Raw genomic sequence first — 18,821 nt, forward strand, 5'->3', positions numbered from 1 at the left:
TATGTTCACTGTCTACAGGGGGCTAAATATAATATAGAATGTTTTCAGTTTCAAGTAACAAAATTCCCAAAGATGGCTTAAAGATAGTTTTAATTTTCTCAGAAAGCAAAAATCTGGAAGTAAGTAGTTTTTGGATTGGCTGAGTAACTTAACAATGTCAGGTATGTGGGTCAGCTTCTCCAGAATATTTTTGGCTTTCCCCTCATGGTTGCAAAACAGCTGTCACAGCTCTATTCTCACCAGACGACCCCCATTGCAGAATGGAAGAAAGGCATAAGGGATATCCTCTGATGATTTATTTTCTTATGAGGGAGAAAAATCCTTTTCAGAAGCTCTCCAGTGCCCAGTAGGCTTCCTCTTACATCTCTCATGCCAAAATTGGGACACCTGCCTATTCGTTAGCCCTTCAGAAAAAGTTGGGAGTAGAATTATCATCAGTGACTTTGACCAGGAATTAGCAAACATTTTCTATAAAGGAACATGTAGCAAATATTTTAGGCTTTGTGAGCAATATGTGGTCTGTGTTGCACATTCTTCTTCTTTTAATATTTACAGCCTTTAAAAATGTTAAAACTATATTTAGCTCATGGGCTGTACAAAAATATGCCATGGGCCATAGTTTGCTGATCCCTGAGAAAAGTTCTTTCTAATACCTGGACAAAATCAGGGTGATGTTAGCAAAGAGACTGGGAATAATTACTGTTGGTAGGCAGACAACTGTGTCTGTCACAGAAGGGCATGCAAGTAAAAGGTAATTATAATACAGTGGGATAAGTGGTATAATAAAAACGCATATCCCAGCCTCCGGGATATGATCCATGTCTCCTAGTATTTATACCCTTGTATTATGTTGGTTTGTTGGGCTAATGGAAATGACAGTGTATGACTTTAGAGACTAGGACATAAAAGAGATTGTCACTTCTACCTCAGTCTCTTGAAGTGCCTATTCTGGCAAAAGCCAGCTGCTAAATTGTGAGGACACTCAAGTAAACTGTTGAGAGGCCCACAGAGTGAGGAGCTGAGGCTTTCCACCCATGACCAGCACCAGCTTACCAGCCATGAGAATGAACCATGTTGGAAGCAGCTCCCCCAACCCTAGAATGAGCTTTCAGTTGACTGAAGTTCAGGCTGACATCTTGACTGCAACCACATTAGAGACCCTCAGCCAGAACATCTCAGCTAACTTTCTGAATTAGTGACCCATGAGAACTGTAAGATAATACATACTTATTGTCTTAAGTCCCTTGGTTTTAGGGTGATTCGTTACGTAGCCATAGATAACTAATACACAGGTGTCTAAGAGGGATGGCAATGCCTTAGTCTTAAGACTTTTGGAATGGAATTTTCAGATATTAGTGAGACAGTAAGGTGTGGTAGTGGGTAGAAGGGAACCCAACACAGGAGCCAAGAATTTTGGGACCTCTAGTTTATTTCTGAATTTGAGGCAAATTGATTAACTTCTTTGAATGGCATAAGAAAATCCTGAGAAGAAGAAGGTAAATTGTCAGCAAAATAAGGAAACTATCAAAAGTTGTGGAATAACATATATATTGTGATACAAGACTCGTTGCATTTTTTTGAAAGTAGTGAATAACTTATATTCCTCCCCTCATCCGTCTTGAAAACAAAAATACAGAAAAGCCCAAAGCACCAGGATGGGTCAGACAGGAATACAAGTGTCCAACATTAGGCAAAGCAAGTATGAATGGAGTAGTGGTTCAGAACCAAGGACAGTAGTCTTCATACTTCCACCACTTTTGGCCACAGAAAATTTGAGCTTGACATGCATTTTCTGGCATCCATTCTCTGATATATAAAATTATAGGAGTTGAATCATATGCTGTTTAAAACTCAGCTTTAATCTGTAAATTCACAATTCCAGGTTATTTGCACTGCTCTCAAATCCCCATCAAACACTTTTAGTTTCCACCAATGCAGCAGGTCAGTTTGTCTATCAATGGACATAGCATTGAAGGTGATATACTGAACTTATACCAATTTACCAAGGGAAAGAGGACAAACAAAGGGTGCTAATATATTTCTCTTTATTTGGCTCACATTTACTGCTGTTTGCTATCATTGCCAAGCTCTGCAGAGGATCAAGGGGGCGAGTCACAGATTCTTTCTTTAAGAAATCTGTAGTCTAGAGAGGAAATGACAAGGATTCAATTCAAATAACTCTCCTTACTGCATTTCTCCTTCTTCCTTTACACACACACACACACACACACACACACACACACTGTACTCATCTCCTGAAATAAGACTCTTAGAGAAGGATCTTATAACAGACATTTTTACTTTGATGTAAGTTTAATTCACTGTGTTAATGTACACTTTAATCTTTATTTCTCTTTTGGAATAGAAAGTTTAATCTTCTGTTAAAAAATTTGAGGCCATTATTAATGGATATTTTTAAATTTGGTCAAATCTAACATTAAAATTTCTTCACCTGAAAAATGGGGCTAACAATATTGGCATTGTCTATTTGTAGATTTTGTCAACTTGGCACTCCTCTTTCCATTGCTGAAATAGTACCCTCAATCCTAATTCCGCATGGCTCTGGTTGGACTGTCAATAACATCAACCGCCTGGCCGCCGAAGTGGCCATAGACTTTAGCCTGGACAATCATGGTAAACCATTCCATTGTTCATACAGATTTGTTCAGGGATGGGTACGTGGCCAATGCAGGGACGCTGAGAATCTTTCCACACAATCTGATTTCCATTTCATCTGAAACTGAAATCTATAAGAATGATGTAAACTTTAGCTGCCTATAGCAAACCACCTATAATAGGAGATGACGCTAACATGTTTTTAGAAAATAAAGTCAAGATACAGAGAGGGAAGGAGAAAGAGAATGAGAAAGAGAGAAAGATAAAGAGGTCGTTTGGTCTCTGGATCTAGCTGAGCCTAAATGTAGCACACTTAATATAAGCCAATACATCCCCTTTATGTTTATAAACACTTAAGATGTGTTTACATATGTTATACCTACAACCTAAAAGATTTCTAACTAACATGTTAACTGTAAGAGTTATTATGAGGACCAAGTAAAATATTTGAAAGCCCTTTGTCAAAGATAAAACATAAAAACTGCACTAATGTTTTCTGGAGCTAACTCTTTTTTCTCTCTATGTTTCTCTAAATGCATAAAAAATATTATTCCATTTAATTCTGCTTGCAGCCTCGATGCTCTGATGAGAAAAACCTTCAATTTTCCTTCCTTTGATTTTACGTTAATGTGTTTCACTTATTAAATTTCTCAATAAACTAAATAATAACCTGGAGGATCTCTGTGTTCTTTCAGTGTGGGTTAAAAATGCATAGCTACTCAAAGTTAAGTACAACCAGCTTTTTGCATTACTTTGTAACAAGAACCTTAAGAGAACCACCGCTCCCTTGATGTTTTCTTAAATTGCAATGAAATGACTGTTTTGAGTGATGGAACGAACACTCCGCCATTCACTGCCCTTGATTTTATCTGCACTAAGATGAATCCATTACAGTGACATTCTTGAAATTCTGAGGCAGGGCAAAACTTTTGCAGATGTTTTCTCAAATTAATATCTCTCTTTTTTGGGGTGTCTTTAGAAAACTTTACCTTTCTAAAGCAATTTTAGGAAAACTTTTTGAAGTTGAAGCTTGGACTTATAGTCAAAACTGTAATTAGTCTTTTTTTTCCTCCTAAATGTAAAATATCTCTGCTAAAAACATGGATTTTGCCTTTTCTCCCAAAGTAGACACATGTTTGGAATATAATTTAGAGATGTTGAAATTCTGATGGTTGAAGTGAAAGCAGCGGGTGAACAGTGGCCTAAAAGTTTGAGAGAGCTGAGCTTCCAGCTGATAGATGTGGTTTTAAGCCCTCAAGAAGCCATCTAGCTCAGCAATTCCTAAAAATTAATGTATAGCCCACAGGTCTTCCTTATAAGATATTTAATAATTGAAAAAATGTTAATCCTTTCTTGAAATTTTTCAAGTACTTTTAGTTTCCTAGATTTCCATGATTATACACAAAATCTATTCCTAAAAACTTATTAGTTACTAAGTAGTTATTAATGCTTCTTCAAATTCGATATCCAGAAACTAAATGTAGTGCACTGTTAGAGTTACTAAGGCTTCAAATTCCATATTAACTTACTATGTGCCAGCTACATGGTCCTCTCTCTCTATATTCCTCGGTAAGACCATGTTCATTACCTACTTAGGGCCTTTGCCCTTGCTATTTCCTCTCTTTGGAATGCAGTTTCTTAGTCCTTCTTATATTTGGCTCCATCTTGCCACTTAGGTATCAGCTCAAATGACTCCTCGGGGATGTCTTCCTTGCCCGCCTCATTAAAATAACCATCCACCAGTCACTTTTGGTGACTTTATCCTATTTTGTTTTGTACATTGCTTTTTGCGTTTATCAGTCTTGTCCCTGGAATGTTAGCTCCATAAGAACAAGAGCCTTGTCCATCTCATTCACACCTATGTCACCAGCTTCGAGAAACTATGGCAAATGCATAGCTGATATTCAATATATATTTGCTGAATGAAAAAAAAAATCCGACTTCCATGTGCCTTTACATACTGTCCTGCAGATATGAAATTCCTCTTGGACACTGGGAGCAAGTGGCATAGGTCAACTATGGTGTTTTTGCTGCACTAAAAAAAAAAAAAAAAATGATTTCAGGCTTTTGACAAGTTTTAGAGTTACTAATCAAGAAGAAAGGTTCTTCACAAAATAATTTATAAATTGGTTCTGGAGGCCCATGAACCCTCTGAAATTTTATGCATATTTTTCAGGAGAGAAGGGCAATAACGTTCCTCACCTCCAAATGGGACAGGCAGCACTGGCTGAGGCCAACTTGCTGCTAATCTAGACTGAGTACAACTCATTCTGTTACACCAAAGCACATATCTGGGTGAGCAGTATTTCAGCCTTTCCAGCTTGGGCACCCTGCATTTAGGTGCCAAGCAAGTTGCAAATCAAATGCTTTTATTTGCCTTTATGTTTTTTTTATTGATGGTACATGAAAGACATATTTAAAACTACTGAAGTTCCTAAGAAGTTTGGGTGTGGATATGCAAAAGTAGAGCAGAAAAAATATTTTGAAAAATAATTTGTTGTCCAAACTTTCTATGGTTTTTATACCTCAGGTATGACTGAAATATTTTAACACAGCTTGCTTCTACTGTCAATCTTGTAGATGTCTAAGATTTTAGGCTCTGGAGTCAGATGGATTTCTGTTTGAATCCAGGATCGACTACTTTATGTCACCATGGATAAGCTACTCTCATGGGACCTCAGTTTCAACATGGCAAAATGGTACACTCACATTATAGGATTGTGATGAGGAACATGTGCCAAACACTGTACTAGCTATTTTACATATGTTAACTCAATAATATAATATAATCATCATAAGAATCTATGAGGTAAGTCATTCATAAATCATTGTCATTTTACAGCCTGGGAAACTGAGGCACAGAAGAATTAAGTAACTTGACCAGGGACACACACCTATTGAATGCCCCTGCATAATTCAAACTGCTTCTCCATACATAAGCAATTCCTCAGTGCCTGACACATAGTAGGCATATGACAGTTGTTGGAATGACTAAATGGCAAGATGAATATAGTATGTGGAGCCTGGAACAGAGAGCAAACATTTAATAGATGTTATTGTTTCATTGAAAGTAGTCCTTCATTTTGGAATAGTTGGCAGCAGAGCTTACTCCCTGATGACATAAATATTTTATTTTTTTGGACCATAATGTAGTAATGGGTAAACCAAGCTTGGACTACAAAGTGTTTATAAAACATTTCTCTCTGTCCTCGGTGGTAGTGACAAATGCAGCCCAAACTGTGATGCACAGTATTTAGGGGTAGCAGCAGTGGAGTCCTCACAACTGGTTTTGTGGCATGATTTTGATTATCATTCTGGCTGCACATTCCAGTTAATTTCCCTAGTCATCCCAGAAATTACTTGGTTTATTCAATATCTTTTTAATAAACCCTTCCCCACCTTATTTTTGTTGAACACGTTCTATTGCTTGCAACTAAGAACTCTGAGATTTTTGTTTTATTTGTTCATCAAATATTTACAAAGCAGCTACTATGTGACAGGCACTGGAGATACAGCAGAGAATCACATAGAAAATGTTCTTGCTCTAATGGAGCTTATGTGAAAATTGCCTTACTCCTGCTTTACTTCTTTCCTGTAAGTTGTCATTCAACTGGTTAAATATCCCCAGCTCCTTCAATTGTTCCTAGCTGATACAGTTTTATTCCCATCACCATTTTGTCTCCATTCTCTGATGCTCTGTAGGTTGATGGAATATTTGTAACATACGTTATATAGTAAATATTAGAAACAATCAAATTGGATTAAGTAAAAAAAATTATTGGTTCAGAAAACTGAAAATTCTAGGGTGAGTCAACTTCAGGCAAGACTGGTCAGTGGTTCTATACTAGTGCTAGGGCCGTCATACCAAAGTACTACATAGAAGACTTAAATGACAGATATTTATTGTCTCAGTTTCAGAGGCTAGACGCCTAAGATCAAGATGTAGGCAAGACTGGTTCCTTCTGCGGTTTTGAAGGAGAATCTGTTTCATGCCTCTCTCCTAGCTTTTGGTGGTTTGCTGGCAATCTTTGGCATACCTTGAAATTATTCTGCTTAAAAATATTAGTAGCAGAGAACAGATAGAATGCCCCTGTTCACAAAATGAGACATTTAATTCTTCTATGATAGAGTTCCTGGTTGATGAATGGCTCTCCCCAGAAAATTCAGGGTCTTCTCAAACTCTCATCAGAGATAAGCAGTGGTTTGGAAAGGTATACCTAAATTACAGAGCCCTGAGTACCTGCATCTTCCCACTTTAGCATTTATATCCACATTTCCATTTTGAACCAAACTTTCTAGAAGCTTTCTCACTCATGTGACAAGGCTCTCATAAGGAAAGACACTGTGCCTTGAGCACTTATTAATATTCATCATTATTTCTAAATGAAGACCAAAATGAGATGACGTTGTCAGGCTTATGGAAATGCATTATGAATAGTTATTAAATATTGCTATGTAGAGGGCGGCACTTAAATCTTTAAAGATATAGTTAGTATATTTTGATCTACCTAGCATCACACTATAGCTAATCCAGAAAGTGAGTAGATTTGCGTGTGGGTTTATATGTTAAATGAAGCACAATTGATACAGTGAGCACAAAGGTTATTTGCAAACCTGGCTTTTGAATAATAATAGACCTGGTTCTAATCCCAGATTCAGCCCTTTTACTCTCTGGGCAAGTAATTGAACAGCTCCAAGCATAAGTTTCCTCATTTACAATATAGAAATAAACACCCAGCTCATAAAATAGTTTTGAGGATTGAATAGGTTAACCTATGAAATTATATCATGTAGTACCTGTCTATAGAAAGCATTCGGTGAAATGGCAAACATTGTGAAATTTAAAAAAAAAATTTTTTTTCTTTAATAATTAAAAACTGTAAGTGCACTTGATCATTTTTCTTGAACATGATGTTTAGATAAATAGAATCTCTGAAAAACCACACCTTGATAATTTTTTTAATCTTGAAAGAGATACCTACCCAATTGTAAAGAGAATGTTTCACCACGTATTTAGTCTGGAAGAACAAGATACACCTCTAAGTAATTGTTTTGAAAAGCCATCCACGCATACATACAGTACAGAGTTCTTTAAGAAAAAAAACTGGAGCAAATATTCTGGCATTTTCCAACGAACCTGAGAAAAGTGTTGAGATGTTATATAAGCATAACAGACTAGGAAGGATGGGTGCTTTTACTGATAGAAGGGGGAAACATGGGAGTCTGTGGATGGTGGCATCCTTTATAAGTGACAGTCCTTGTTTCCTATAATATGCTGCTCTAATATAAATTCAGAGGATGCCTTGGAGCCTAGTAAATCAAAAATACATTTGAACCTTATTGATTAAATTTTTAAAAATCAATCTTCAGTATTCTCTTGAAATCTATTTGCAGTTACAGAATATCACCTGAAATTTTAGAGTATTGAGGAGAAAATGCCATCTAAAAATAAGTATTAGAGTTTAGAAGATCTCAGACTTTTGTATCTATGTGATTCACCATTTCAAAGTCTAGCATCAGATTATGCCTAAATAAAACAAATGATATTATTGTGTACAGGAATCAAAGGGCACTTTATATTGTCTTTTTTCTTCTTAAGGGACCCCTATAATTTTGTAAGATCTGATGAGAATTTCATTTTTGGTTGCCTTAATTGGGGAAGAAGTGAAAGGTGGTAAGATGGAGTGAGGAGAAAGATAACTATGAAATCTCCTCTACTCGTAAAGCATGAAAGGTTAGAGGAGTCTGGTTTTTGTAACAAATAATTGAGCCTATTATCCTGATGATGAATGACCTTGTTAGATCTCTTTTAGTCCTATAATTTTACAATTCCAAGAATAAAGTCTCTTTCTAGCTATCAAGGTAATTAAGGTAAGGATCACACTTAGGCAAAAGTGAGGTTACAGCCAGAGTCATCCAGATAATTACTATAATCTTGTGCTTCCCTTTGGCTTTGGAAGCCTGGCACGTTTAATCAAAAGAAATGCCCTATTGACTGAATGAAAGGATGGTTAACTGGGTTCATTGAGAACTGCAAATATGCTGGGTACCACAGTGAAGGTCAGCTGATGTGATCACTGCTCTGCAGAATTTTGGAAGTGCTGACATAGCTGGACTGAACACAGATTGTCTTATAGGTTAGGCTATCTTAGTGATAATGAGAAGTAACAAAAAAAGCTCTGAACAAAGATAGTATCCCAAAGATCACTGGACTAAATTGCCTTTGCACATAAGGAGAATCACAGCAGGCTCTCAGAAAAATTGCGAAGCTACAGAAACTTTTTTTCAGCAACAACTCACAAAACTTTCTAGTTTCACCCTTTCATCCTTTGACCTACTACCTTTCATTGCCAACATCTTTTCTCCCCTCAGTATTGACACGCCACTGTTGCCTTTTTCCCCGAGTAGAACCTTTGCTATGGATCCTTTATTTCTCACAACATACCCATCTTCTGCCCTATGATTGCCCAGGGGATAGGAATGAGTGAAATCAATGGGTGACCTGAATGGTGCATGAAACTCTCTCAGGTTATGGACTTATTCCTTGAAGAGTAATGCTAGGTAAACCTGCCATTTTAGGCACAAGGTGGAGCGAACAGGTCACAATACATTTACTGAGCATCTACTATGTGCCGGAGTTTCAGAAATAGCTGCAGCTCATTCCCTTTAACTATAGTGAGTGCGGGCCAGAAAGGAAGATATTAGTGACCTTCTCACAACACTAGGCAGCTACTCTTTCATTCTACTTATGGGAAGGAAAGTGGTAAGATGAGTGGACTAAATAGAACTGATGTTTTGGGGTTGGCATTTTAGCTATAAGAGATGAGTGATTTCAAAGATAGTGACCCCTTGTTTGGAATTTTCCACCTGAGATGGCTTTTGAGAATTAGAAAATTTGCTTTTCCATCATTTGTTGAATTTGAGGAAGTAAGGCAGGCCTACTTTGCGTAGTCAAATCAGATTCATTTGTAAGGAAGAAAGAGGCCTGCTATTAGCTGTTGTCCAGCCTTTATGGCCCTAGCTAGAGGCCAGGTTCAGATGGCCCGGTGGTTCTGGGTGAGTTCAGACCCACTCTGGCTGGCCACATCCCACCAAGAGTACACTGTGTATCCTTCTTGTTCTGCTTCAGAGCCTCTCCTGATGCCTCATGGCCTTCTGAAGCTGCAGCCCCAAAAGATGGGAGAGCTAACTCCTTGGGGGACCATCTTCAACCAGTGGGGAAGAGGAGCTTGCATTAGCCAGACAATTCTGGGCAGTGTTTCATGTGTTTTTCAAGAGATTCTGGTGGAATTTAGTCCCTGTTGCCCCTGCCCAGTGGCAGTTTCAGTAATGCACATCTATACTGGTTTCCTCACCCCCTGCTTCCTTCTCTTGCTTCCTGGGACTCTCCTGATAGAATAATTGTACCCAACTCCTTGTTTTAGGGGGTCCTAAATGGAGACATCGAGAGGATGGCTTTCTCTGACAATATTCTGTAAAGTGTCAATACTATAGATGTCTCTGGATGACTTTGACTTATTAAAGTTAAAAAATGTAAATTGTTACAAAATTACTGTGTATTTCTGAAATACCAGAAAGTAACCTGGGAGGAAAGCCTTCAAGGAAGCTTAAGAGTGAAAAATTAAGTTGAAGAATGATACACTGTTTATATACCTGTTTAAGGACATAGAAAACAACATCTTACATAACTGATGGCAACATATTAATGTCACTGAAGGGTGCATTCCAAATTCACAGTGGTGGTTACCTCTGTGAGGCAAACAGGAAAACGGAACTGCAAGGGATAGAGAGGGAATTTCAACTTTATCTGTAATTTTTGTCATGTAATTTAAAGAAAAGATTTGAAGAAAAGTTGGCAAAAATGTTAATACTTACCATTTTGGGTAGGAAAGTGTAGAGGCATGTTATATTTTTCTCTATTACGTATTTAGAAATTTTTCCCAAATCAAAAAGTTAAAGAAGTCTTAAGTGTTTTCTAATAGAATTCAGTGAATTCAAAGCTTTGAAAAGGAATTATAATGACCTTTATAAACTCAGCCCCAAGCAATAACCAATATTGCCAATTTGACATATACTCCTCTGGCTCTTTTTTTCTAAATTAGTATTTGTTGACTTGAAATGCAACTATTAGTCTTGCTGTCTTTAGAAGATCAGAACTTCTGTTGTTGACTATGGTAACCAGGGAGGAAGTATTTGTAATAGAGAATTTTTTATTATTATTATGGTGACATTGGTTAACAAGATCCAGTAAGATGTACAATTCAACAGTAAGGCACATACATATTGCATTGTGTGTTCATTGCCAATAGTTAGATTTCTTTCTGTCAGCACATATTTGACCCCTTTTACCTCGAGAAATTTTAAGAATGTATTAATTTCTTTTCCAGAAAATGTGAGATTAGCACTATGAGTAAATATGAGGTGTGACTTATTTTACCATCGTACAGACAAGATTCTCAAAGTAAAGAATGTTTGTTCTTGCCCCAGAGGGCCAAATGCCCAATCCAGAATTTTTATCGGGAATAAGTCAAGTTCAACCATATTTCTATTTTTCCTATATTATCCATCTATTAAAAAAAATACATTTTATCCTATCTTCCATAAGAACTTCTAGTTACTGAACCAAATTTTTTCTTTTATTTTTATGATTACAAATAGCCTTCATTAAATTTGCAAACTAAACCTACAGTTTGGAATCTCGTGCATGGCTGCAACTTGATATTATTCAGTATTATTTTTATTAATATATGTGTTGGGAGACAAAAGAACATTTTGATAAATGCTCATGAAATGTGCTAGATCAATGCATATTTAGAATATCTATTTGCACAAAGCAATGACGCGAACATATGGCTCACAAGCTCTGAAGCCTGATACTGTTAGATAGAGTGATGCTGGTAATTTATCAAATGCTGCTAGGAGTAGAGAAATGAATTGTAAAACCCTTTAATGGTTTCTGGCATCCAGGCAACAAACCTTTCTGGCCTTTCTCTCTTTGCCCTCAGACTCATAAGCATCTCTGTGAAGTAGGATTCAAGGATGAAGTCAATATGAAACTTTTTCTCTAAGTTTTCAGGAACAGACCAGGAGGGCTTGCTTATGAGCAGACCTAAGCAAAGAACACTGCAGGGATAAAACCACAATTTATTTTCCTCTGAGGCTTAAAAAAAAACAAAAAACAAAAAACAAAAAACCCTGAAGCTTTGCAAGTTCCAAATCTTTCTGTTTCTCCTCTTCCCTCACCCCCATGCCATGGGAATCAGGAATAAAAGTTGCTAACGGTTGTGGGGGGTGGGAGGTGGGGGAGGTAAGCTGCAAAGCCATGGAAGTGATTTGAAAACTCTTGACTCCTCAGACCTGGCAGCGCCAGAAACTATAAATAGGAATGCTTGGCAAGAAGGAGAGAAGGGACAGACCTTCTACTTCTTCAGAATGCTCTCAAGCAGGAGAGAGAGAGCAGGAACATTTTAAATATTTTGTACAAAACCCACTTCATTCCTTTGCAGCAGAGCTGCTTGACATTATGAGAAAGCAGTTGCCTGGGCAGGATTCATATCTGAAGAATTTTGCTGCAGTGGCTGCTGTTGACCTGATGGGATTTTAAAAAATCCTCCCTGTGGGGGTGGGGGTGGGGGGTAGAGTGGATTAATGTGTTATTTTTTGAAGTATTTGTCTATTACAAGTCATTGATTGAATTGTGCTCCCCCCACCCCCCACCCTCCAATTCTTACACTGAAACCCTAACCCCCAATGCGACTGTATTTGAACATAGGGCCATTAGGGAGGTGACTGAAGTTAAATGAGGTCATAAGGGTGGGGCCTTAATCTGACAGGATTTGTGTACTTATAAGAGGAGGAAGAGAAGCCAGGAGTGCACATGCACAGAGAAAAGACCATGTGAGGACACAGCAAGAAGGCAGCCATCTACAAGCCAGGAAGAGAGTTCTCACCAGAAACCAACCTTGCAGGTACCTGATCTCAAACTTCTAGCCTCCAGAACTGTGAGAAAATACATTTCTGCAGTTTAAGCCACCTAGTCTGTGGTACTCTGTTATGCCAGCCCAAGCTGACTAATACAATGTCATTGAACATTGAGAGGAAGATTTCATTTAATTTGGGTATGTGAAAGGGCACTGGATACATATTAAGGTTTGAGAAGTGGTAGAGTGGTTAAGAAAATTGGCTGTTAGACTCTAGCAGGCCTTGTTCAAATCCAAGTTGACCACTTACTAGGTGTGTGACCACTAGCAAATTGTCATGCTTCTGTATCTTTCTTCATCTGGAAAAGAGAAATAATAATAATTTATACCTGCAAGATCGATGCTTGACGTAAGTACAGCACATCACAGTGGCTGATAAATAGCACTCTACAAAATGCTAGCTCTCACAGTGAGGCCGGGCCTCATTGTTTATAGTGTTTTCAGTAATTCTATAACCATTATTTCACTTGATTTTTATAGCAATCTTATGAAATTAGTTGGGAAGGAAATATTATACCCACTCAAGGGAAAAGGAAACCAAAATTTGGAGAGGCCAGGAAACTTGCCCAAGCTCAAATTTCTACTAAATCAAATAAACCTAGCAGAGCCAGGCTTCAAATTAAGGTCTCTAACTCCAAGTTCACTCCTCACTAAATCTGCTGTCTCTCTGAATTCCTCCCTTCCCCACCTCATTCCCTCCCTTCTTGTCTTCTTTTCTTTTTACTAAACATGTGTCAAGTTTCTATCATGTTCCAGGCATTTCCTCTTCTTTCCCTGGACCTCTCTGTTTCTTTTCTTTTTATTTGGGTTGACCTGGATGCTATTTGTGTGTATGCGTGTGTGTGTGTGTGTGTGTGTGTGCGTGTGCGCCTATTCCTGCTTGCCCACATTTATGCTTCCTGTGCTGTCATTCTCACTGATGATGACCTTCTGCCTTGTGTCTCTTCTCCTTACCCACCACTTTTTTTTTTTTTTTTTTTTTTTTTTAGCTCAAAGAAGTCAGCGCTCAGCTTTCAAGGACATATTATAAATAGAGCCTTAATAGCAACTCTCTTTCCTTATCTGAAAACTGACACAGGCAACCAGGAAAAAAAGAAAGAGAACAGGGTCAGGGGTAGAGCAGATAATCAATATCTTTAAATGATATGAGAGCAGAGATTCCTAAAAGAGAAGTGAGAGGAGACCTGAAAATGACAGCCTGAGAAAGTTTGCTGGCCTCTTCTAGGGAGTGGTAGGGTGTTGTTTTAAAAAGCAGATTTCATATTACAATTTTTATATTTGGAAAAATGTCAAAAATCTCTCTTATTCTCACAGTTCAAACTACAGAAGTTAAAACTCTGTGGAATCTTCTGGAAGCTGTGTAGGAGTTCAAGGGGGTCACAATGGGAGAGGAGGTAGGTTCTGAATAGTGAGATGAGACCATGACCTTGCATTTTTGGCCATTTGGGACATGAATTCTAAAAGCTGAGAAACACTATTCTGCAGCCTACAGAAAAGAAGTTGGACCTGAAAGGTGGAAAGAGTCAGTGCCTGAAAGGGTCTCACAGAGTCTAAAAAGACCATCAAATCCAATGCCCCTATTTTACAGATGCGACTGATGTGCGGAGAGAAGTCTCTGGCATGAGGGTGAATGGTTATAGCTGGATGTGCCTGCCAGTACTTGCTTCACTCTGAAAATGAGGGGATATCGTGAATGACCAGGGAATTTCTGAGAAAGTATCCTCTTCTCCTAATACAGAGAATTAAGTGCCTTTAGGAGGCTGGGACCAATCACAGGGCATTGGCTCAACAGGCCCGAAGGAAGAGACTGAGGGGCTGCGGGAACACAAAAGTGGATTACTCCTATTGTTCTAGGTGGCTTCTAAGAGTCTGTGGTTCTTCACATAGGTCTTTCCAAGGACCTACAGGAGTTAGATAGTAAGGGATGTGAAAGATCATGAAGCAGTTGTTGGCTTTCAGTGCAAATAAATGAGGCCCCTCTGAGGAAAAGGGTTTTTATTTGTCCTGCACAACAAACCGCTCCCAAAGTAACGGTGACCCTCACCCTCATACTTACCTTGACTCTGACCCACACCTACACTCTCACCTTAACCTGACCTTTAGCCCGAAGCCGAACTTAATTCTTTCTCTGACCCTTACCCTGAACCTGCCTCTAATCTTCATCATGACCCTGAGCCTGACCCTGATTTTGAGCTTAATATTGAACCAGACCCTTAGTCTAACTTTGACTCTGATTTCCACTCTTATATAGAACTTGACATAGTCCTTATCCCTGTTCCTGACACTACCATGACTCAGCCTAATGCTAACCTAGACTCTGACATAGACCCTGACACCAACACTAACTGATTCTCACCTTTATCCTCACATAGAACTTGTCCTATACACTGACCCTGATCATGAGGCTCACCCCGAATATAATTCTAATCTTGATCCTGAAACTTACCTGACCCTGACTTTCACCCTGATTATGATCTTGAATCTGACTCTCACCCTGACCCTCACCATGTCCCTGAACCTGGTTATGGCTCTTATATTAACACTGATACTGATCCTGCTGATGGCCTTTAACAGTTTCCTCCTATTCCATCTGAATCTAATCCTAATCATCCCTGATATTCACAAAGACTCAGATCCTGAACCTGACCCTCATAGAGATCCTGATCCTAACCATTCTCAACATGACTCTCTTCTTGAACGAATTCTGACCCTTAAATTGAACCTCACACTGTCTGTCACCATTACCCTCAGCCTGACCCGAACTCAGTGTTGAATAAGCTCCTAACCCGGAACCTGACTCTCATCCTTACCCTATCTTCATCCTGACCCTTACCCTGACCTTTATCTGGACCTCACCTTCACTCTGTCCCCATTACTTTGAACCTGATATTAATCTAACCCTGACCTGCTCTTCATTTGGATCCTAATCCTTACCCATATTCTACTTCGATTCCTATCTTGACTCAGATCTTTATACTCACCCTGACTCTTCATCCTCATTCTGACCCTGATTTTGACCCATACCTTTACCATGACCCTCACTCTAACTCTCTCATTGATCTTGAACTTGACCCTGAATCTTATACTCACTCTAACCCAACATTGATCAGACCCTATACCTGACCTCACTCTGATCCTAATGCTCATATTTACCCTTTTTATGACCTTTATCCACAGTGTGACTCTGACCCTGACATCACCCTGACACTGTATCTGACTTCCTTACTCCTCAAACATTACTCTCCACAATGAACAACCTGACTCTGACCAACACCCTGACCTTATACTTCATTCACCCTGAACCTGACCCTCACCCTAATGTTACCCTAATCCTCAACATAACTCTAATTCTGTCATACTTTGATTCTTACCTCACACTGACACTGAACTTAATTGTAATCCTCACCATGACCTGGATCCTCATCCTATTCTCCCTTAAATGATGACTGTTACCCTGAGCCTCATCTTCACTTTCACCTTGACCCAGATTCCAACCATCACCTTGACCATGAACTTCATTCTTATGTTTACTCTTACTCTTTCCTGACCTTCAGAATGACTTTTACTTTGAAAGTTGCCTTGATCCTCACCCTGACCCTCACTCTGACACTGACTCTGAAATATAAACCCGCCCTCAATATTAGCTTGTATCAGATCTTCTCTCTCTCATCCTGACATTAACCCCCTCTCTGACCCTGATCCAAATATACATTGTGACCTAGATTCTGACTCTAACACTGATTGTGACCCTCCCCATGATCCTAAAGCTTACTGTCATCATGATCTTGACCCTAAATCTGACCCTGTTTGTGACTCTCTCTGACTCTCATTGTGACCCTGACTCTCATAATGGTTCTCATAGTGGTTCCAATCCTCACAATGACCAAATCATCACCAAGTTGAATTTGAACATGAAATCGTGTACACTTACATGATAGTTTTATCTCGATTTCTCATAACTAGCAATAAGAACATACTTTTGAGAATTAACTATACATTTGTACTATGTATTTTCAAATACACTGTTTTTATTTGTGTTAATAAATTTCTTACCTCAAAGTAATAAAGTACATTGAAAAGAATGTCTGGATCCAATTGATTTGTCTCAGATAAAGCATAGGTTAATTCTAGCAGTCGATATTCTTTTTAGAGACTAGTGTCTGACTTCTTCTTTCCCTCTAGTCTGTTCATACAAATGTGTTTTCAACAATATTTGCTTTCATTCACAATAAGAAGTTACGATGGAGAATAATGTGCAAATCTGAATTCATTTTCATATATATGTCTTAGACTCCTCCTGTTCTCACAAGAAGAAAATGCAGTAGAGATAAACAAGCATTCCTGAGGGGTTTTTTTTTTGTTTTTTGGTTTTTGGTTTTTTTTTGGTCATAGAAATCTTACATATATCTCTGTGTAGGCAAAAATAAAGTAGAATTGAAAAAAATCCATATTAGTGCAAGAAAGCACAATCTCAGACCTTTTTATCAAAAGACAGTCCTTACTGCTTTTTAGAGTAAACTGAGGTACACACAAGCATGGATGAATACGTGTCATTCCTCTCGAAGGCACATCTTTACTGTGAGGTACAGCAAATGAGGAAGAATCTAAACAGCAGTAGTGAAAATAATCCATATTAGTATTAGTGAGCTCAGTCTCAGACATTCTTCTCAAGAATAACTCCTTATTGCTTCTCAGAGTAAAGCAAGATAAACATAAAGACAGCAAAACACATTTCAAAGGCATATTCTTAATAAAAGAAAAAAACAGATAAATTATACTGTCTACTAAACATAATTTTAATTGACTTTTCATTCTTAAAATGTTCAGTAGTTAACAAAATAAGTAAATGTCTTTGGATAGTAATACATATATGTTTGTATTTGCCTTATCAAAGCTTTTAATTATTATGAGATAAATATTCATAAAAAATCACCTGGGCAGTTTTTAACTTTCTGTGCTCTAGGTGTCTCTTACGTCTATAGGAAAAAAAGAAAAAAATGAATTAAAGATAGTATTTGGAGTAGATAGTTGATTATACTGGGTACAAGCATGGCAGAGAGATACCGATACATGTATAAGATGTGACTTTTCTGTTTATTTAAAAAAGTTGTAGTTTGTTCACATAATAAATTTTAGATGATATACTGTTTTATTATTTTACTTTATTTTTTGTTTTGTTTTATTTCTTCATAAAATTTATTGGGGTGACATTGATTAATAAAATTACATAGGTTTCAAATATATAATTCTATAACACATCATCTGTATATTGCATTGTGTGTTAACCATCCAAAGTCAAATCTCCTTCCATCACCATATATTTGACCCCCTTTATCCTTTTCTACCTCCTTCCCTTGATACATTATTTACTATACTGACAATTATATTTTAAAGCTATAGTTTAAATCTTTAAATCATTATCTATACATATGTTTTATATGTATATCTTGATGCACACAAAAAAGATACTTTACTACAATTTGTTACATATGTACAAAAAGAGTAAAATTAGAATTAACCTTTTGTGTAAAAAGACTTGTTATTTTATTCCCAGATCAATGGCAGTCTCTATTTGTCACAGATAACAGCTGGTTAATTATTAATGCTCATGCTTTTTTGCATACTCTTCAACTATATTCTTAGCTATTCCAAGGATAGCCTTGACCTAATTTTATTTGTTCAATGTTAAAGATGCTATCACAGACTTAAAGTCACTGTTTAGACATAGACAACTTCCAGAAATTAAATCAATTCAGGTGACTAGCTTAAATGTCCTCACAGAAGCTTGCCAAGTCAGAAAAAAAAAAAGTGCAAATTTTTTTTATTGTTTATTGGGGTAACATTGGTTAATACAATTATATAATTTTCAGGTGTACATTATAATTTACATCTATATATCCTATTGTGTGTTTACCACTCAAAGTCCAGTTTCTTTCAGCTATCATATATTTAATCCCCTTTACCCACTTCACCCTTCTCCTAACCCCTATATTTGACCCACTTTACCCTATCTACCTCCTCTCTCCTCCCCCACCCCCTACTCCCTGGTAACCACTACTCCATTGTACATGTCCATGAGTCTCTGTTTGTTTGTCCTGTTCATTTGTTGCTTTTAGGTTTATATCCTACATACAAGTGATATCATGTCATTTTCAACTTCTTCTATCTGGCTTATTTCGCTTAGCATGATTATCTCGAGGTTCATCCATGTTGCCACAAATGGCA

This window comes from Pteropus vampyrus, unplaced genomic scaffold (genome assembly GCF_000151845.1).
Source record: "Pteropus vampyrus isolate Shadow unplaced genomic scaffold, Pvam_2.0 Scaffold41, whole genome shotgun sequence".
Lineage (NCBI taxonomy): Eukaryota > Metazoa > Chordata > Mammalia > Chiroptera > Pteropodidae > Pteropus > Pteropus vampyrus.